Below are 22,724 nucleotides of genomic sequence, written 5' to 3'. Positions count from 1 at the left end.
TATAAATATATTTTCTAATTATCATATTATATCCTATATCAAATGTTACTGTAATTATACTGAGCATTAGCCTTAAATCAAATGTGTTCATTCTAACACTTTCAAAATGTAGTAATAACTTAAAAAATATCAAGCCATTTACTGCGTTATGTATTTTAAAAGCCAGAATTATTTTTTCTATTCTCTTTTACATATATCGTTAAATTTGTACATAACATTTTTTTTTATTGATGCTCACCTTCTGATGTTCTTTTAAAAAATATTATTTCATTTCCCAAGTGGACCCAACCAATCCATGCTTTACAGCCATTCATCAGAATGCTACAGAGCGGCTGTTACATGGTAGATGGGTGGTCCGATGCTGCTTAAAGTGAACCTGTCAGCAGGATTTTGCAAACTAACTACAGACACTATCAGGTTGACAATGCTAAATTGATTAAAATGATACCTGAGGTGAATAAATTCATCTTTTGGTTCTTGGGTAATCAGTGTTAGAAGTTTTGAACTAATTATATGCCCGTGCTCCAGGGTGAAACTGTAGGCAGAGTCTCATCTTCCTGCTCTAGGCCAGAGAAACCAAGTAAAGACCTGCCCACAGGCCGCCCCTAAGCACAGATATGTTCCTCATCATAGAGACAGACTGTTTGGCTTCGGGGTGGCCTGTGGGCAGGTCTCTTCTTGGTTTCTCAGGCCTAGAGCATGAAGATAAGACTCTACCTACAGTCCTGCCCCAGAGCACGGGCATATCATTAACTGAAAACTTCTAACACTGATTACACAAGAACCAAAAGACGGATTATGTCACCCCAGGTATCATTTTAATCAATATAACGGCGCCAACCAGACACTGTCTGTAGTTTACTTAGCAAAATCCTGCTTAGAAGTTCGCTTTAAAGCTTTAAATTAAAGCTGTTACAGAGCTGAGCTTTTATGTGCATGTTGAGACAACAGACACAGTAGAAATTCAATCTGATGAAAGCACTGGAAGTAAATGATTCTTGTACGTGATACATACGGATTCATTAAAGAGTTCTCCTGCTTCATGTTGCATTTCACGTAACATTGCTTTGGTCTGATTAAGGATATCACCATGGCAATTAGTAGATAGGGTAAGCAGCAGGAAAATCCCATATAGGAGACCTAGGTAGAAAAAGAACACCTTGTTTAATTTAAAAGTGAAGTTTATACCTACGACTAATCCATTAGTTTCTTGATAAATGGCTAGCTTCCTTTACCCTTAAAGGAGTTTTTGCAACTTTGTCTTGAGGAGCACACTGCCTCCTAGCTTCCCGCTTCCTAGGTAGTGGTGTGTTCCCACTGTCACAAACTGTGAGCTCAATGAGGTTACATGCAGTGACAGCTTTGCCTTTGTAGCATCGGAGGAGCACAGGGGCACTGAAGTTGGCCAGATCAAGTGATTTTGCCAGCTTCAGAGAGTTTTACAAGCTCAATTGGAAAGAGAATGTAAACACTGTGCTACTTAAATTAAAATGCTTGTTTTTACATGCACCTTCCAATTTTAACCATTTATGATGAGATGATGAGAATAATCCTTTAACCCATTGGCACCACAGACAGTTTTGGCCTTTGTGATCTGGAACTGTTTTTTCTCATCATTTCCTCCAGAAAGATATAAACTTTAGTTTTAGCTTAGGAGTTTTATGGTTTTTTTTGCAGTTTTTCACGTGCCACTAGTTTGCAAAAGAATTTTTCAAAAACCCATAATGCTTTTTCTGCTGACAAATATGATAGAAAGCTTGTTTTACTTTTATTTGTAACATGTGAGCTTCTATATCCTTTTTCAATTGTTTGTACTTCTATTATAGAAAACCAGATAAGCAAAAAAGAAATTCTGCTTTCATATTTGATTGTCTTTTTTTTCTTCATTTTTTCATGACATCAGTTCACATGAAGTCAAATTTCATTGGGATTGTGCCAAAAGATCAAGCAGTTTTGAAACCAATTCTCTCATCTTTTTAAGTGGGAGAACTTGCACAACTGGTGGCTGACTAAATACTTTTTTTCCCCACTGTATCTGGGGTCCCATTCTCAACATGTGCTTCAGCTCTCCATTCTAAACTCTGCCTAATGCCACCCCCATTGCTTTGATGGGCAGCTGTAGCACTGTGATGCGTCACTGTGGTCAGTGCTCATGAGGGAATGAGGTTATAAGGACATGTAGAAAGACCTAAACAGCATTAAGCAACAATTTCCTTTCATATTTCATTAAAAAAAACATGAGGCTTTAGAGTTAATATTATTCCTATTGTACCAATATTGCCTTTGAACTTCATAGCTATATTTTATGCAACTGGTCTGATGAGGATGAAAATGACACAAAAATTTAAAGAAGTTGTACAAGATGAAAAAATATGAACAAATAGTGCCATGTCGGTCCACAGCTCTATTTGGTATAAAAGGGTTATGCAGTTTGATGTACGTGTACCCCAAATGTTCTAAAATAGCAATCAGTTCAGGTACTTCCCCTCACCAGGTCCAATGCCAGTACCCTATTGTTGATCCGATCTCCTTTTTTGGGCTGCAAACGTTATGTCATGTTGACACGGTGCGTCACCGCTGTATTCAGTCATTGAGCTCTGCGGCTTTGTCATGGAAGAAAACACAAGCGATTGACTAATGCGGTGATGCAAGCTATTGACATTATGTCACTACTGCAGCCAAGGCACCAAGACGTGAGCAGCGGCAGGAAGCCAGAGCTGAACCAGAGGAATTTGAGTACCTTCACTATTTGTTACTCTAGGTATTTTAAATCATTTTGGGTCCACTTTCCTGAAAGAGGCACCCCTTTAATAGAACAAAACTGCAATACCGGATGCAACTAGTGGACGGATGGGCACTGTTCCTCAAAGAAAGAAGCCATATTTGTCTAATCTTTTACAACCCTTTTGAAAACAGATAAGAGGCACTAAGGATCATTTACAGACTAGAAAATGTCATCAGTAAAAACCATTTATACATGATGAACTATAACATTTAGTCCACCTGTCCAATATTGTGTGGGTCCTCCTCCTGCCACCAACAGCTGATGATTTGACGCCTAAAGACCTCAGAAGATGTTTTATTGGTATTTAGCAGCAGATCCTTTAAGAGGTTGGGCCTCCAAGGATTGTACTTATTTTTCCAGCAGAATCCAACAGTTGGTTTGTTGTACTGAGATTTTGGAAATCTGCAGGTTGAATAAACACCTTGAAATCGTTTTCATGTTCTTCAAACCATTCCTGAATACATTTTGCAGTTTGGCAGGAACAGACCACTGCCATTAAGGAATAGCATTGTCATGAAAGGAGGTACCCATTTGACAACCATGTAGATCAGGATATTCTTGCACAATCATGTATTATATGTTGAATGATATTTTCGCCCATTTAAATGGCTGCAATAAAATAAAAGTTCAGGGTCGCAAACTGGGCACATGTAGCTTAGCCCAGTGACAACAGAAGATCGCCAGTTGTTAGAGAATACTATCATTATTATAAATAACAGGAAACTTTACCCTGGCAGCATTTATAGTGACTGTAATACTCTTAGATTTTAGAGTTGCTCTTAAGTTATCCTACTATGCTCTTCAAGATAGGTTTAGCGCAGGAAAACCACAAAACCAATATGGCAGATTTGCATATAAGCATTTCACTGTGGAAGTTTTCCATTTACCTCAAAAAAGGGCTTATTGCTCTGAAAATACTTCACATAGAAAAATGAATACATGTCAAAGTCTTTAAGGGACTATACTAAAAGTGGTATTTATAACTCAAGAAAAAACCCTGTGACTCAATAGTAATAATCAGCGCAGAATGTTTTAAGGGGTTTTCCAGCATTTTCTTTTCATCTCCTTGATTCCTAAAGGATACAAATATCATATGAAGCTTTACTTACCTTCCCCTTCTCCAATATCAGCTTTTCAAATCAGCCTCCAGTCGTTGACAGGCTGCAGCAGTGATGTCATTTTACCAGTCCCGCAGCCAAGCTCTAGGTTCATCGGCACTGGAGACGTAGACAGCACGAGCTGCTGGACCGGTGATTGACCATGGAGCTGTTGAAGTGACATCACCTCTACACCTGTCAACAAAGATTGGTGGCAGCAGAGCAGAGCCAATGATGAAGCAGAAGAAGGTAAGTAATGCTCTGTTTGTTATTTCATCCTGTGGGCGGCTAGGAAGTAAAAAAAAATCCTGTAAACCCCTTTTAAATAAATCTTTAAATATATATCTGTCAGTTGTGTTCAGATTTTGGTGCTAAATCATTGCAAGTTCTAAATTACCAGCATCTCTTTCATATTTAGCAGGATGCAGCTCTGAAGCAATTTACAGTTAAAAATGTACACGTGCCATGTACGAGGTTTTGTCAGACAGTAACTTTACATCATCATGTCCAATATATTAGAAGAAAAAACACATCCACTCTTCCAGTGTCACAAGATGCGCTACATATGTGATACGATTACAGATGAGATATGCACAAACCAAAAAAGCAACATAATACATACCTGAAAATATTTCACAGTTTCTATAGCTCCCCACCATGCTAAGACACAAGACAGTCTTCTACTTCTGTGTGCTATCACTGTCTCGGAAAGAAGAAGTTGTCTTTTTTTATGGTGCATGTCATCTCCTCCTATCTTTTTCAATCACATGGAAAATGTACACTAATACAGCGATTGCCACCAGTAACTCTCCCGCAAAATAGGAAGTGACGCTTGTGTGTATGTTTTTTTTTTCTTTACAAAGATCCTGAAGTAAAACCCTGACTGACAAGGATGTGTACAGGTGACACCAAGTGTAACTCCTGTAAGGTACCATAGTGAGTATAATTTGGTTATGGTGACAGTTACATAAGCACCTGTAAATTACTGAAGGTAAAACTGAAACTGTACCTTCCAAGAAACCTCACAAAAAAATTCTTATGTTTAGACTATGGTCACACTATCAGTATTTGGTCAGTATTTCACATCAGTATAGCCAAAACCAGGAGTGGGTCAATATGCAGAAGTGGTGACGTGTTTCTATTGTGCTTTTCCTCTGATTGTTCCACTCCTGGGCTTGGCTTACAAATACTGATGTTAAATGTGTAATATTGACAAACACCAAGACTCACGAAAATCTTATTAAATAAGTGTATTAAAGTAAGTGCTTAAAATGAATTTTGGACATTACTTCTTACGCTCTTTTTTATATTTTTATTGTTTTGATTTATAGTTTTAAGGTACTATGTAAGCAAAACAAAAAAAACACTATGAAATGCTAATTACAGATAACAAAATTTCAAAATATCAAAGAAAATTTTAGATTGCACTAATTGCAAAAAAAACTTCTGGTTTAGTTACCTAAAGATGTCACATTAAATTCATGAAGATACATGAGATTGCTAGTGGGACGCCCTCACACCCAGGGCTGTGGGGTACTCGGTACCGGGCCCGGTGGATCTCAATGGGAGTTGTCACGGTAGCTGTGACCCGGCCCGTGGCCCTGGGCGCCCATGGTAAATGTTCGGTGTGAATGAATAAGTCGTGACGCCACCTGTGGTGTTCGGCAATGTAGATGTTAGGCCGACGCTGCAGACAGATGCTCTGGGACAGATGGTGTGGTGCAGCAGTGATGGTATAGCCCTCCACAGGCAGGGCTGTTGTCCCAGGGCAGAGTAGATATGGTGACACATAGGTGGTGTAGTGTCAGGCGCAGGGGGTGTAGCGGTGCCGGGCAGGTTGACGCTGGAACAAGTGGAGGACACCAGGGCATGTAGTTCCAAAGCTTTACTCAAAGTCTGTTGCACAAACAGGTGTGTGCTTGCTTCTGTGCCGTGTCCTCCGGGTCTGGGACTCAGTCAACCCCCCAGGCCAGATGGAATACTCCTTTCCAACACTCCGCCAACTTGTGCCTTTCTGAACGTCTCCTCTTATAGCGCCTTTAGATGAAGTACTCCTAGTACTGAGTTACACTGGAGTTCCTCCAGTCTGATGTTCCTATGAAATCAACTTGTACGGCAGACAGCTGTAGTCTGCTTCGGGGACTCCTTGCTACTAAGTCCCGGCTCACTATCAGTCGCTGTTGTGCCCCCCAAGTCTTGTGTGGAAAAAAAGTGGTCACTACTTCTATTCCTCCGGTGTCTGCTGCAGGACCATTAGTATCCGCACAACCTCGGGGACCGGGCCCCGAAATTGCACTTAGAACTTCTAGGAAGGGTTCTCTTCTCACCCACGTCCTCTGTTCTCTTTTACTCCTCACGTTCCGTACTAATCCTTTCCGTCTATGGAGAGTCAAGCTTTCAGTCTATGTTGCTCTCTTGTTCTCTCTTTCAGATCACTGGGATCTGCTGCACTTCCATCCATCTATCCCTCTCTAGGGATATTCTTCTCCATCGCTCCTCAATCAACTACTGACTGACTAACTCAAACTCTTCCTCGCTCCTTGTAATGTAAACTAACACTACCCACTTCCCAGCACGTTTCGTGTTCCAAGCAGAGAGCCACCAATGGGTGCTTTGCTATACTGCAAGCAGGGAGCCGCCGAAGGTGCTTTGCTACACTACTTTGTGGTGTGGGGTGCAGGTGTTGGAGCGTGGTCAGGAGTTCCCACCTTACCTGGATGGTGGGGCACCACACCTCAGGAGGAGGTGCAGTACCTCTGTGGCGACTGAGCCTCAGGAGCGCCACACTAGACTGTATCACGCAGATGAAAAAGGACATTAGGAGCTTCTTGCAATGGAAACCCTATAGTACAATTATCAACTACATTCTCCAATGCCTTCTATCACAAAATCTGAATTACATTCCTTTTTCGTAGTCATGATAACTTCTCCAGGCTCAAGTTATCCAAAATCCCCCACAAGTCTTCTGTACAGTACCATTCAGACAACTAAAATGTGCCGAATAGATCTTGTATCTCTTCCCAGGTGTAGTGGATTTCAACAAACTCTTTTCCCCTTTTTAAACAATTTACTTGCATCTCATTCTTTGTGTTTTCCTGAATCAAGTTGGTCTATTCTGAACAATAGTTTCAACTATAATAAGGTAAGTGCCAATATAATATAATGTGTAATAAAACAGTGTTTAACTCCATTTTGAGTAAATTTTAGTTATGTGTCAAGCATTCTATTTTTTAAATTTGCAGAACTATTACAGTGGTATACAGTGACTTTTGTACCAATGATGTCTCAACGGATTTATATTACGTTTATGGTGATGATTAAAAATATGACTTTAGTTTTGCCAGATTGGTTCTAGTTTCTGAGATATTTAATAGTTCATTAATCAATTAATTACAGTATTATTCTGGCTTCAAAAAGTCACTTCAACAGTATTGTAACCCCACAAATTGAAATACAAAATACTTGTATGGGATATTTCATTCTCTAAGACACTGTTAAAGAGTCAAAAGGCAGACCAAAAGCTATTGCATTTGTTATCACACACAAGTCGCATTGGGGGAATGCATTATTTTCATGGATGAATTATCTCAAAAACTAGAACCATTTCAGCAAAAGTAATGGGATTTTTTTAATTCAGCACTCTAAAAATACCCTAAATCTATTCAAAAAATCTTGACATCAGAAATAAAAAAAATTTTTTTGTAGACTTGTGTTATGCCAGCTTGGCACTCTCAGTTGTTGCCCCTTATTTCCCCATCCGATATCTCTCACTCAGTCAAATCAGACCTCCTGCTTTGCACTGATTAGGGGTAAAAACCCTGAAACTTATGTCTGCAAATGGACTATTTGGTTTGGATTCTTGTCCTAGGTCATGTGGCAAAACTTGCTAAAGAATCTCAATTAACTTTTAGTATTGCTACGTCGAAAATGTGACACTAGAGTTCAGATCCTCTTTATCTCTGAAGGAGTTATTTATATATTTAAATTCCAAAAGGAGCATTGCATGGCCTATTAGTCTCCTTACTCCAGCTTGGCACCCACCACATGGAGAAACATTACCACTCAGAACTATTAAAGAACTTAGATGAAAAAAATATAACAAGATAATTATTATCATTTACTTAAGCCCCCGTTACACACATGGAGATCGCTAGCAATATCGCTGAAACGTCACTGGTTTTGTGACGCAGCAGCGATATTGCTAGTGATATCGCTATGTCTGATACTTACCTGCGACCGGCTCCCCCGCTGGTTATCGCTGATCGCGCGAGAAGGTCCTGGACCATTTCTCATCGGGCGTTTCCTGCTGGGCTTCCTGTGGAGCCGACGAGCGACGCGTGGACGCAGGCGGGAGGGCGTCAGGATCGCCATGTCTGACATGTCAGTAGCTATCCCTGACCGCTGCTATGTCGCTGGTGAGATCTGCCTGTGTGGCAGCTCACTAGCGACCATTTAGCGATGCACCAGCAATCCATATCGTTGTCGGGATCGCTGGTGCATCGCTTAGTGTAACGGTACCCTTAGCCCTGGCTATGAATTACTTTTTTCACCTGTTTATTTATTTTATTCATCTGCAAATAAAATTGGCTTTAGACATGGTATACTGTAAGTGCTCTCTTAACCCTAGTGTAAGCAAACATGCAGACTGGGAGATACTCTGGCCTATTCATAAATTGGATTATTTTGTATCACCTGCTTTTGAATCCTATATCCCCAGCAATGATCTGTAATAGCCCCCTTATTCAATTTGTTCAAATACCTGGGGTACAGATCTCATCTTGCCCCGATTATATTTCTATATTTGGAAAAATATGCCCCAAAAATTACCACAGTCCATAAATTATCACTAACAATAATTTCCTGAGCAGACTTAATAAAAATTATTGCAATGCCACAGCTAATATACAGCAAAATGTAATAAAGCAGAAAAAGCTGCTCCAATCTGTTGCTGCAGTCTGAATCAGTCCTTAGTATGAAGCATACCACCTGTCAATGAGCTAAATGGTGCATGAAAAATGTTTTGAAGACCAAGTGCATTCACTATTGAAAAAAGAAACAGCATTCACCATTGCTTCTTAAAAATGGTTAATGTCCTTTATTCCATGAGGCAGGACAATCCTATAACATGCAGGGGGAGCAGGGAAGTGAAGGAGGACCACAGCCGTTTCGCACCTATCCCAGCGCTTCTGCGGGTCCAAACATACTGAGATGAACAACCACCTCCCTTATACCAGGTGTATATAAAAAAAATTATGATATGTCTTTATGTCAGCTGATTGCTTTATGACGTCTACCATATGTACACCTGGTATAAGGGTGGAGTGTAAGTCGCAGTCCACCAATATTTGGTTTCAGAAATCCGGGTGGATTCTGAAGTGGGCACCACAGCAGCCTGACTTGAACCCCATAGAAAATCTTTAATGGGGTTTAAAGAAGCCGAGCATTTACCGGCAGACCCTACATAGAGGTCTGGGGGTCAGTGAGAATGTTAAATTGGATGGGAAAAGTGCTGAATAGAAGGAGAATAGCATGGCAAGACCCCTGGTACCATCACTGATTCCCAGATCACTGCTGAGAAAAATGGTGTTACACTTTTACTCCACTTTAAGGACTGACAAAACATTCCATATCAATTGGAAATAGTATTTTACAGGAAAACAATGTTAAGAAACTTTTTTTCTGTTTAATGACTTGTATATAAGGCAAATTTTAAAAAGTATTTAAAAAAATATAATTTAAGTAAATCAAAATTTATTTTTTTTATTAAAAAATAGGAAATTTCAGTTTAATTTATGAAGGAAGCAAGAACTGCCAAGGGACTCAGATACACCCTGCATTAGATATAGAGGTGGGCCTCACATTCATTCTGTTCAAATTGTCATATATTGGTACTCATAAAGGCTATGCACTAAGTGCAAATCCTGCCAAAAATTACAAGCAGGGTCATCAATACATTATTGAAGGTATCAACTGCATTGCCTCATTCAAATATTGTGAACGAAGTGTAGTTGTGGTACTTCTACACTTATAAAGGCTTTACACAAAGCCAGGAAAAAATTACAAGTAGGGTCATTCATAAATCATAGAAGGCATCAACTGGCAGGCCTCATTCAAATATAGACCACTAAAAACTCTTTGTGCTGCTATCATCTGGTGGTGTGTAAAAGATGGGTCTAAGCCAGGCTTTGTTCTTGTTATCAGAGTGAGCCTGTCAGCACTTTCTGTTAACAGGTGAAAGCATTCATCTGTTATGACCTCCCTGGTGCACTACAACTTCACTCAAACAAGATACTAGCTGCAGGGCAGCACAACACCTCCAAGACATAGGTTTAGAGCTCATGCCAGGTGTCCAGCTTTGAGACCCAATAGTTGAAGATCGCAAAGGAATTAGGGATTATGCTGACATTGCTTGACCATCTTTTAATACTTTTGCCTCCCTGTCAAAAATACCCGGTCATGAGGGAATGGACACTGATAAGTTATAATGAAATTGGCCCAGGCCTTTGACAATGTACCACTGCCTCTTCTGTTGTTTGTGTATGTCACCCACACTTCTCCTCCTTGACTGCTCAAGGAAGATTGTCCCCTCCACAATGGCCTTCTGGTATAAGACCATTTTAGAAGACCTCTCTGCCTCAGGAAGAAGACAGAAGAAGAAGGCAAAGTTCTCCTTGTAGTATGGGTGTAGCAGGGTGAACAACCTGTCACCGGAAAGGCAGGGGTGTTATGAGCTCATTTTCTGCTCCACCAGTTGAGAGTTCTCCTTCCGTTCTCCCTCTGGTGGTGACAGGAGGTAGTGAGGTTGGTTTAATTGGTAGTGATCTGCCACCTGGTGAGGAGGATAACGATTGGATCTCTGGAGTATCAGACTGGATATAAGACAGCCGACGCCCTATCCTGGTGCTGGTGATTCAGTCTGCTTCTCAGGTCTTGGACTCAGCTCTGTTCCAGTCTTCTCAAGTTAAGTTTGTTTTTGCTAATGTTCACACTTGCTCTTGTTGGTCAATTCAGTTTTTTGTATGGTCTGCCCGCCCGCCCGGCTGGGCTGTGCTGAATTTCCACTCTTATTTATCTGTATTTGCCAATTTGCTTTTTTTTGTCCCTTATTAGATTGGCCTCTTTTTGCTCTGTCTCAGAATATTTCAAAGTGCTGATATAGTGGGAGAAGTCTAGTGACTTCAGGGTTAATTTTGCTATCAGATGTGTTGGACATCATTTTTGGTAGGGTTTTTGGCAGATTGCAGACAGTGTCTTTCCTTTCCTGTCCTTTCTAGTTAGTTTGGACCCATCGTTTACTCAGCCTATTTTCCTGCATTTGTATGTGTTTTCATCTTGTTTCACAGTCAATACATGTGGGGGGCTGTCTTTCCTTTGGGGTCTGCTCTGGGGCAGTTAGTTTTCCTCTTTTCCTGCTTTAGGCTTATTTATCTCTCCGGTTGTGACGAGGCGTCTAGGACCAATGTAGGAACGCTCCACGACTGCTGCTAGTTGCGTGGTTAGAATCAGGGATCTGCAGTCTGCATAGTTACCAACCTCTCTGGTTTTCTGAGACTTAGCTTGTGTTGTTTTTTTTTCCTCAGCGACCCATTCATAACATAGGGGTACATGAAGTCTTCCATATGTGCCAAGGTCCCTAAAGCCAACACTTCCCTGTCTCCACCATGATGACTACTCTTCATCTATTCCTCTTCCTCCATTTCTTCCTCCTCATTCCCCTCCTGAGCCCATTCACTTAGGAGAGATAGGGCAAAGCTTGTGTGGCTACTAGACTCTTTAGCACTTGGCCAGCTACTGTTTCTCCTCCTCTTCTTCAGCCTTCACCTCTGCATTGTTACCAAATCTGTGCTGAGCAGATGAGATGAGGCTGAGACAGTAACTCCCTGTCTCATGTCTTCTTCCATCTGCACCTGGTCCACATGCAAAGCTTCATGTTTAATTGTCAGCAGAGACTGTTTAAGTAGGCACAGAAGTGGGATTGTTGCGCTGCTGATGATGGCGACATCACCACTCACATCTTTGAGCAGTCCTCAAGGCCTTGGAGAACTGCACAAACGTCAGACATCCATAACCACTCTTCAGTTGTTATGTGTGGAGGCTGACCATAATACCGACAGGCGTGTTAGAGCTAGTATTCCACAACTGGCCTCTGCTGCTTACAAAGCCTTTCCAGCATGTGCAGTTTGGCGTTCCAGGGCTTAATCACATCGCAAATCGGTGAGCTGGCATTTGCATTTCTGCAGCAGTGCCAGAGCAGTGGCAGCTGTAGCCAACTCACTGAAATGGGCACTGACGCACTGTACCTTGAATAGATGCTTTGGCAAATCTTGGTATGTTTTCAGAAATCGCTGAACTCCCAAGTTGAGCACGTGGACCAAGAATGGTAAATGTGTGAGCTTGCCAAGCTTCACAGACGTCACCAGGTTACAGTCATTATCACACTCGATAATGCCTGGTTGAAGGTTCAGCGTCGAGAGACACAGATCTGTTTGGTCTGTTATTTCTTTCAATAACTCTGTGGCAGTGTACAGTTTGTCTCTAGACAAATTAGCTTCAACAGAGCCTGTTGTCGCTTTGCTGAGGCAGTGCTGCAAAGCTTCTAGCTTCCAACTGATGTGGACAACATGCTCTGAGATAGAACATCAGAGATGGAGGATGAGGAAGAGCAGGAGGTGGTGCAGGTACTGGTGTAGGAGGTGGAGGAAACCCTAATAGAAGTAGGGCCAGCAATCCTTGGCATTGGTAGCACATGTATCATGCCAGGGTGGGACTCAGCCCCGGCCACGACAAAGTTCACCCAGTGAGCAATCAGGAAAATGTAGTGTCCCTGGCCACAAGTGCTTGTCCACGTGCCAGTTGTTAAGTGGAAAATCCCAGTAACCGCTTTGGTAAGCGCTTGGGTGATGTTCCTGGATATGTGCTTGTACAAGACAAGGGCGCCACACAGGGAGAAAAAGTGGCAGCTGGAAACCAAGTAATGAGGGACCAAATTTGTCTATAGCAGGACAATTTTGTTTTTTATTTGAAACCAGCGAAATTCTACACACACCAAGTTCTACTGTATATGTGATAATAGCCAACTTGTGAATTAACAAATTTCTACTCCTGTAGCAGGACAAGTTTGTTTTTTATTTCAAACCAACGAAATTTTACACTAACCAAGTTTTGTTCTAGATGTGACAATAGTCAATTTTTGAACAAGCAAGTTTCTACAACTGTACCAGCAAAATGTTTTGGTGTTTTTAAAACCAATGAAATTTAACACCAACCAAGTTTTAGAGTGTATGTGACAATAATCAACATTTGCACAACCAAATGTCTACACAAGTACCAGCCAAATTTTCAATTTTATTTCAAATCAAAGAGAATTCACACATACCAAGTTGAAGAGTATATGTGACAATAGTACATTTTTGGAACAAAAATATTTCAGCTGTACCAGGACAAGCGGTTTGCAAACATTTTAACCCACTGTAATTTTGCACAAAGCACATTAAACTGTATGGATGACTAATTGAATCAGTAACAAATTTTTGAACGTTGTTATGGAGTGTTATATACCACCAAAATGTACCCAAGAACACGTAATACTGTATGAATGAGCAAAATAATACAAATAAATTTTTTAACAAGTTTGTGGAGGGTTATACACCAATGAAAATGTACCCAAGAACACATAATACTGTATGGGTGAGCAATATAAAACCAACACATTTTTAACAAGTTTTTTGACAGTTATATACCAAGGAAATATACCCAAGAATATGTTATACTGCACAAATGAGCAATATTACACCAATAAATGTTTTAACAAGTTTTTAGAAGGTTATATACCAACGAAAAACTATAAAAGAAAATGCAATACTATATGGATGAGCAATATAATTCCGATAAATTTTTTAACAAGTTTTTGAGGGTTTTATAGCAACAAAATATACCCAAGAATATGTAAAACTCTATCGATGAGCAATATAATACCGAAACATTATTTAAGGGGGTTTTTAGGTTTATATACCACTGAAATGTATTCAAGAATATGTAATATTATATGGATTAACAATATAATACCAATACATTTTTAAAAAATTTTTTCAGGGTTATATACCACTGAAATGTACCCAAGAACATGTAACAGTGTATGGGTAAGTAATATAATACTGATAAATTTTTTAACAAGTTTTTAGAGGGGTTACATACCAATGAAATGTACCCAATAATATGCAATACTGTATGGGGGAGCAATATAATACAGATATAAATTTTTGAACAAGTTTATTGAGGGTTATATACCACTGAAATGTACCCAAGAACATGTAATACTGTGTGGATGAGCAATACAATTCAAATACATTTTAGAACAGTTTTTTGAGGGTTATATAGCAACCAAATGTACCCAAGAACATGTTATACTGCATGGATGAGCAATATAATACCGATAAATTTTTTAACAAGTTTTTTAAGGGTGATATACCAACAAAAGACACCCAAGAAGACATAATACTCTATGGATGAGCAATATAATATCAATGAAATTGAGAAGAATTTTTGAGGGTTATATACCATCAAATGTATCCAAAAACACGTATCACTGTATAGGTGAGCAATATAATACTGATACATTTTTAACAAGTTTTTTTAGGGTTATCCAGAAGACGCAATAGTGTATGGGTGAGAAGTTTAACCCAGCAAACATTTTTAACCCTTTTTTGGAGTGTTATAGATCATAAAAAATGTACCATAGGACACGGAATAATGTTTTGGTGAGAAATTTAACCCCTTAAGCCCCAAGGGTGGTTTGCACGTTAATGACCAGGCCAATTTTAACAATTCTGACCACTGTCTCTTTATGAGGTAATAACTCTGAAACGCTTCCATGGGTCCCGGTGATTATGACATTGTTTTCTCGTGACATATTGTACTTCATGATAGTGGTAAAATTTCATTCAAATAACTTGCCTTTATTTGTGAAAAAAATGGAAATTTGGCGAAAATTTGTTTACTTTACATCAGCACAATTTTGGAACCAAAATTTTTTTTTGTTAGGAAGTTGTAAGGGTTAAAAATTGACCAGCGATTTCTCATTTTTGCAACACCATTTTATTTTTATGGACCACATCACATTTGAAGCCACTTTGAGGGGTCTATATGATAGAAAATACCCAAAAGTGACACCATTCTAAAAACTGCACCCCTCAAGGTGCTGAAAACCACATTTAAGAAGTTTATTAACCCTTCAGGTGCTTCACAGGAATTTTTTGAATATTTAAAAAAAAATGAACATTTAACTTTTTTTCACTAAAATAATACTTCAGGTTCAATTTTTTTTATTTTACCAAGGGTAACAGGAGAAATTGGACTGCAAAAGTTATTGAGCAATTTGTCCTGAGTACGCTGATACCTGATATGTGGGAGGGGGACCACTGTTTCGGCGCATGGCAGACCTCAGCAGGGAAGGAGCGCCGTTTGATTTTTTCAATGCAAAATTGGCTGGAATTCAGATCGGACGCCATGTCGCGTTTGGAGAGCCCCTGATGTACCTAAACAGTGGAAACCCCCCCAAGTGACCCCATTTTGGAAACTAGACCCCCCAAGGAACTTATCTAGATATGTGGTGAGAACTTTGAACCCATAAGGGCTTCACAGAAGTTTATAACGTACAGCGGTACAATTAAAAAATCATATTTTTTCCACAAAAATGATCTTTTCACCCCCAATTTTTACTTTTCCAAGGGTAACAGGACCCTAAAAGTTATTGTGCAATTTGTCCTGAGTACGCTGATACCCCATATGTGGGTGTAAATGACTATTTGGGCGCATGGTAGAGCTCGGAAGGGAAGCAGCGCCATTTGACGTTTTTGGCTGGAATTGAGATCGGACACCATGTCGCGTTTGGAAAGCCCCTGATGTACCAAAACAGTAGAAACCCCCCACAAATGACACCATTTTGGAAACTAGACCCCCAAGGAACTTATCTAGATGTGTGGTGAGCACTTTGAACCCCCCAGTGCTTCACAGAAGTTTATAACGCCCGGGCGTGAAAATAAAAAAATCGTATTTTTTCCACAAACATGATCTTTTAGTCACCAATTTTTTTATTTTCCCAAGGGTACAAGGAGAAATTGGACCCCAAAAGTTGTTGTCAAATTTGTCCTGAGTACGATGATACCTCATATGTGTGAGAAAACTACTGTATGGGCACACGTCGGGGCTCGGAAGGGAAGTAGTGACGTTTTGGAATGCAGACTTTGATGGAATGGTCTGCGGGTGTCATGTTGCTTTTGGAGAGCCCCTGATGTACCTAAACAGTGGAAACCCCCCACAAGTTACCCCATTTTGGAAACTAGACCCCCTAAGGAACTTATCTAGATGTGTGGTGAGCACTTTGAACCCCCCAGTGCTTCACAGAAGTTTATAGCGACCGGGCGTGAAAATGAAAATATCGTATTTTTTCAACAAACATCATCTTTTAGTCCCCATTTCTTTTATTTTCACAAGGGTAACTGTTGTGAGTTCATTTTCCCCTTCACTACTGAGGCCCGAGGAACTCCCTCTTCTGGTGAAGAAAGGTAGTGAGCCTGATTGTCAAACACCTGGGGCTGATGATGATGACTGGCTGAGTGGAGTTAATGACTGGATATAAGGCTGCCGATGCCCTTCTGGCCTGCGGGTGATTTCTCTGTGGATTTCTAGGAAACCAGTCTGATTCCTGCTCATCTAAAGCTAAGATTTCTGCTTTGCCTTTTTGCATTAGTGTTTTGTTTTCCTTGCTTTTCTGGATTCTGCCATTCCCTGCTGGGGTGAGCTGAATCTCCTTTTGCCTGTTGCTCTGTCTTCAGAATATTCCTGAGGACTGACATAGCTTTTTTGAAGCCTAGCGTCTTCAGGGCCTTTTTTACTGTCAGTTTGTTGGCTCTTATTTTCATAGGGTTTTTCACGGATTGCAGACAGCAGCCTTCCTGTCCTTTCCTATCTAAGCTAGCGTGGGCCCCATCTTTGCTCAGTCTATCTTTCTGTCTGTGTTTTGTTCTTTCTTCTTGCTTCACCGTCATTATATGTGGGGGGCTGCCTTTTGCTTTGGAGTCTGCTCTGGGGCAGTTTAGATTTCTCTTTCTGTCTTTAGGCTATGTAGTCCTCCGGCTGTGATCGAGGGGCCTAGGGCATCGTAGGAGCCCCCCACGGCTACTGCTAGTTGTGTTGATAGGTTCAGGGGTCTGCAATCCGATAGCTGCCAACTTCTCTGGTTTTCTGGACTTACAGTCATGGCCAAAAGTATTGACACCCCTGCAATTCTGTCAGATAATACTCAGTTTCTTCCTGAAAATGATTGCAAGCACAAATTCTTTGGTATTATTATCTTCATTTAATTTGTCTTAAATGAAAAAAACACAAAAAGAATTGTCCTAAAGCCAAATTGGATATAATTCCACACCAAACATAACAAAGAGGGTGGACAAAAGTATTGGCACTGTTCGAAAAATCATGTGATGCTTCTCTAATTTGTGTAATTAACAGCACCTATAACTTACCTGTGGCACCTAACAGGTGTTGGCAATAACTAAATCACACTTGCAGCCAGTTGACATGGATTAAATTTGACTCAACCTCTGTCTTGTGTCCTTGTGTGTACCACATTGATTATGGAGAAAAGAAAGAAGACCAAAGAACTGTCTGAGGACTTGAGAAACCAAATTGTGAGGAAGCATGAGCAATCTCAAGGCTACAAGTCCATCTCCAAAGACCTGAATGTTCCTGTGTCTACCGTGCGCAGTGTCATCAAGAAGTTTAAAGCCCATGGCACTGTGGCTAACCTCCCTAGATGTGGCCGGAAATGAAAAATTGACAAGAGATTTCAACGCAAGATTGTGCGGATGTTGGATAAAGAACCTCCACTAACATCCAAACAAGTTCAAGCTGCCCTGCAGTCCGAGGGTACAATGGTGTCAACCCGTACTATCCGTCGGCATCTGAATGAAAAGGGACTGTATGGTAGGAGACCCAGGAAGACTCCACTTCTTACCCCGAGACATAAAAAAGCCAGGCTGGAGTTTGCCAATACTTACCTGAAAAAGCCTAAAACATTTTGGAAGAATGTTCTTTGGTCAGATGAGACAAAAGTAGAGCTTTTAGGGCAAAAGCATCAACATAGAGTTTACAGGAGAAAAAAAGAGGCATTCAAAGAAAAGTACATGGTCCCTACAGTCAAACATGGCGGAGGTTCCCTGATGTTTTGGGGTTGCTTTGCTGCCTCTGGCACTGGACTGTTTGACCGTGTGCATGGCATTATGAAGTCTGAAGACTACCAACAAATTTTGCAGCATAATTTAGGGCCCAGTGTGAGAAAGCTGGGTCTACCTCAGAGGTCATGGGTCTTCCAGCAGGACAATAACCCAAAACACACTTCAAAAAGCACTAGAAAATGGTTTGAGAGAAAGCACTGGAGACTTCTAAGGTGGCCAGCAATGAGTCCAGACCTGAATCCCATAGAACACCTGTGGAGAGATCTAAAAATGGCAGTTTGGAGAAGGCACCCTTCAAATATCAGGGACCTGGAGTAGTTTGCCAAAGAAGAATGGTCTAAAATTCCAGCAGAGCATTGTAAGAAACTCATTGATGGTTACCGGAAGCAGTTGGTCGCAGTTATTTTGGCTAAAGGTTGTGCAACCAAGTATTAGGCTGAGGGTGCCAATACTTTTGTCCGGCCCATTTTTGGAGTTTTGGGTGAAATGATCAATGTTTTGCTTTTTGCTTCATTCTCTTTTGCGTTTTTTTATTTAAGACAAATTAAATGAAGATAATAATACCAAAGAACTTGTGTTTGCAATCATTTTCAGGAAGAAACTGAATATTATCTGACAGAATTGCAGGGGTGTCAATACTTTTGGCCATGACTGTAGCTAGCATTTCTATTTTTGCCTCCTACGGTGACTCAATCATAACAGAATCACCCACCATACCGCAGATTCTAGGGTACTCAATAGCAGGAAAGAATTGTATAAAAAAAAAAAAAAAAAAAAAAAAGGTGTGTATATTTTTTCCTCTATATCTCTGAGGCCGTAGGGGGAATTTTTTTTTCTCTCAATGGAGATAAAGCAATTGTCTGATCGTGTGGAGCAGCTCGCTGCGGAAGTGCGGGGAATTTCCGCCTACCTTGCTCATTCACATGCTGCTGAACCAAAGATTCCTACACCTGATGTATTTTTTGGGGATCGGTCTAAATTTTTGAATTTCAAAAATAATTGTAAATTATTTTTTGCCTTGAAGCCTAACTCGTCAGGGAGCTCGCGCAGCAGGTTAAAATTGTCATCTCTTTGCTGCGTGGCGATCCCCAGGATTGGGCGTTTTCTTTGAAACCAGATGATCCTATTCTGACTAATGTGAATGCATTTTTTCAGGCCTTGGGGTTGTTGTATGACGAACCTAATGCCATTGATCAGGCTGAAAAGACCCTGCTGGCATTGAACCAGGGTCGTGATTCTGCAGAATTGTACTGTGTTTTCCACCTCTCCTCAGTCGCATGATGTTCCTGATTATTTGGCGGACTTTTGATGTATTTAGTGAGAATGAGTCTGCGTCTCTGCCTCCTCATAGGAGTTATGACTGTGCTATTGAACTGAGCCCGGGGTGTAAATTTCCCAAGGGTCGGCTCTTCAATTTATCTGTACCCGAGCACGAGGCTATGCGGTCCTATATTAAGGAGGCGTTGGAGAAGGGTCATATTAGACCATCCTCTTCACCCTTAGGTGCCGGGTTTTTTTTTGTAGCCAAAAAGGATGGATCATTAAGACCTTGTATTGATTATCGTGCTCTCAACAAAATTACTGTTAAATATCAGTATCCGTTACCCCTGATTTCTGATCTATTCTCCAGAGTTAACGGTGCTTGCTGGTTTACCAAGCTTGACCTCAGGGGGGCGTATAATCTTATTCGCATTAAGCATGGGGATGAATGGAAGACGGCGTTTAATACTCCGGAGGGACATTTTGAGTACCTGGTGATGCCTTTTGGGCTCACTAATGCCTCTTCTGTCTTCCAGTGCTTCATGAATGATATTTTCCGAGATTTTGTCGATAAATTTTTGATTATCTATCTGGATGATATTTTGATCTTCTCCAAGGATTGGGATTCTCATGTGGAACATATTCGGACTGTGTTCTGGATCTTAAGGGAGAATTCCCTGTATGTCAAGGGATCTAAACGCCTTTTTGGAGTACAGAGGATTTCTTTTTTGGGATTTATTTTGTCCCCGTCAACTATTGAAATGGTCCCGGCCAAGGTACAGGCCATTTACGATTGGGTTCAGCCCACTTCTTTGAAGGCCCTCCAGAAGTTTTTGGGTTTTGCTAATTTTTATCGGAAATTTATAGCAAAATTTTCTAGTATTGCCAAGCCATTGACTGATTTGACTAAGAAGGGTGCTGATGTGTTAAATTGGTCTCCGGAGGCTGTTTCTTTCTTTCAGGAGCTGAAGCGAAGATTCACCTCCGCCCCGGTTTTGCGGCAACCTGATGTCTCACTTCCGTTCCAGGTAGAGGTGGATGCTTCTGAGATTGGTGCAGGAGCTGTTTTGTCCCAAAAGGATCCTGTAACATCTAAAATGAATCCCTGTGCTTTCTTTTCCTGAAAGTTCTCTCCATCTGAACGTAACTATGATGTGGGGAATCGGGAACTGTTAGCCATGAAATGGGCATTTGAGGAGTGGAGACATTGGTTGGAGGGAGCTAAGCATCAAGTCGTGGTCCTCACTGACCACAAGAATTTGATTTACCTAGAGTCGGCTAAGCGCTTGAACCCTAGACAGGCTAGGTGGGCCTTGTTATTTACACGTTTTGATTTTGTGGTTTCTTTTCTTCCTGGAACTAAGAATGTCAAGGCTGACGCCCTCTCTAGGAGCTTCTTTGCTGATTCTCCTGTGGTGACCAAGCCTGCTACCATCTTAGGCAAAGGGGTAGTTCTTTCTGCCATCTCGCCCGATTTGAGACGTGCTCTGGAAGAGTTCCAGGAGGACAAACCTGAGCATTGTCCCAGTGGAAAGTTGTATGTTCCTGACCAGTGGAAGAAGAGAGTGATGTCTGAAGTTCATTGCTCTGCTTTTGCTGGTAATCCAGGTATTTTTGGTACTAGAGATCTGGTGAGTCGGTCTTTTTGGTGGCCCTCCTTGTCTCGTGATGTCAGGAATTTTGTGCAGTCCTGTGGGACGTGCTCCCGGTCTAAATCGTGTTCTCGCTCTAGTGGGTTGTTGATGCCTTTGCCTGTCGCCAAGAGGCCATGGACCCATATTTCAATGGATTTCATCTCTGATATGCCTGTCTCTCAAAGGATGACTGTTATTTGGGTGATTTGTGATAGGTTCTCTAAGATGGTTCATCTTGTACCACTCCCTAAGTTGCCGTCTTCCTCTGAATTGGTGCCCCTGTTTTTACAACAGGTGGTTCGCTTGCACGGGATTCCTGAGAACATTGTATCTGACAGAGGAGTCCAGTTTGTGTCTAGATTTTGGAGAACTTTCTGTTCCAAGCTGGGAATTCAGTTGTCCTTCTCCTCTGCTTTTCACCCTCAGACCAATGGGCAGACAGAGAGAACAAACCAGACCTTGGAGTCATATTTGAGATGTTTTATTTCTGCTGATCAGGATGATTGGGTTTCGTTTTTGCCCTTGGCCGAATTTGCTTTAAATAATAGAGCTAGTTCTGCCACTTTGATGTCTCCTTTTTTTTGTAACTTTGGGTTTCATCCTCGATTTTCTTCAGGGCAGGTGGAGCCCTCTGCCTGCCCAGGGGTTGACACTGTGGTGGAGAGAATGCACCAGATCTGGGACCAAGTGGTGGATAAGTTATCTCTCTCCCAGGAAAAAGCCCAGCGGTTTTCCAACCGACATAGGACCATTGGTCCCCAATTTAAGGTTGGTGATATGGTGTGGTTATCATCAAAAAATATTGCTATGAAGGTGGCTTCTCCTAAGTTTAAGCCTAGATTTATTGGACCTTACAAGATTTTGGAGATTATTAATCCGGTCTCTTTTCGTTTGGCTCTTCCTGTCACATTTAAAATCCATAATGTGTTCCATAAATCTTTGTTGAAGAGGTTTGTTGAACCTGTTGTTCCGGGGGTTGCACCTCCAGACCCTGTATTGGTTGAAGGTAACATGGAATATGAGGTAGAGAAAGTACTGGACTCCCGTCTGGCTAGACGGAGACTCCAGTATTTGGTTAAGTGGAAGGGTTATGGTCAGGAGGATAATTCCTGGGTCTCTGCCTCTGATATTCATGCCAAAAGATTGGTGCATGCCTTTCATCGGGCTCACCCTGATCGCCCTGGTGGCGTGGTTGAGGGTTCGGTCACCCCTCCTCAAGGGGGAGGTACTGTTGTGAGTTCATTTTCCCCTTCACTACTGAGGCCCGAGGAACTCCCTCTTCTGGTGAAGAAAGGTAGTGAGCCTGATTGTCAAACACCTGGGGCTGATGATGATGACTGACTGAGTGGAGTTAATGACTGGATATAAGGCTGCCGACGCCCTTCTGGCCTGCGGGTGATTTCTCTGTGGACTTCTAGGAAACCAGTCTGATTCCTGCTCATCTAAAGCTAAGATTTCTGCTTTGCCTTTTTGCATTAGTGTTTTGTTTTCCTTGCTTTTCTGGATTCTGCCATTCCCTGCTGGGGTGAGCTGAATCTCCTTTTGCCTGTTGCTGTGTCTTCAGAATATTCCTGAGTACTGACATAGCTTTTTTGAAGCCTAGCGTCTTCAGGGCCTTTTTTACTGTCAGTTTGTTGGCTCTTATTTTCATAGGGTTTTTCACGGATTGCAGACAGCAGCCTTCCTGTCCTTTCCTATCTAAGCTAGCGTGGGC

Source organism: Dendrobates tinctorius, unplaced genomic scaffold (assembly GCF_039654945.1).
Source record: "Dendrobates tinctorius isolate UK_male_01 unplaced genomic scaffold, ASM3965494v1 ptg000206l, whole genome shotgun sequence".
NCBI classification, from domain to species: Eukaryota; Metazoa; Chordata; class Amphibia; order Anura; family Dendrobatidae; genus Dendrobates; species Dendrobates tinctorius.
Note: the sequence above shows the minus strand (reverse complement) of the source record.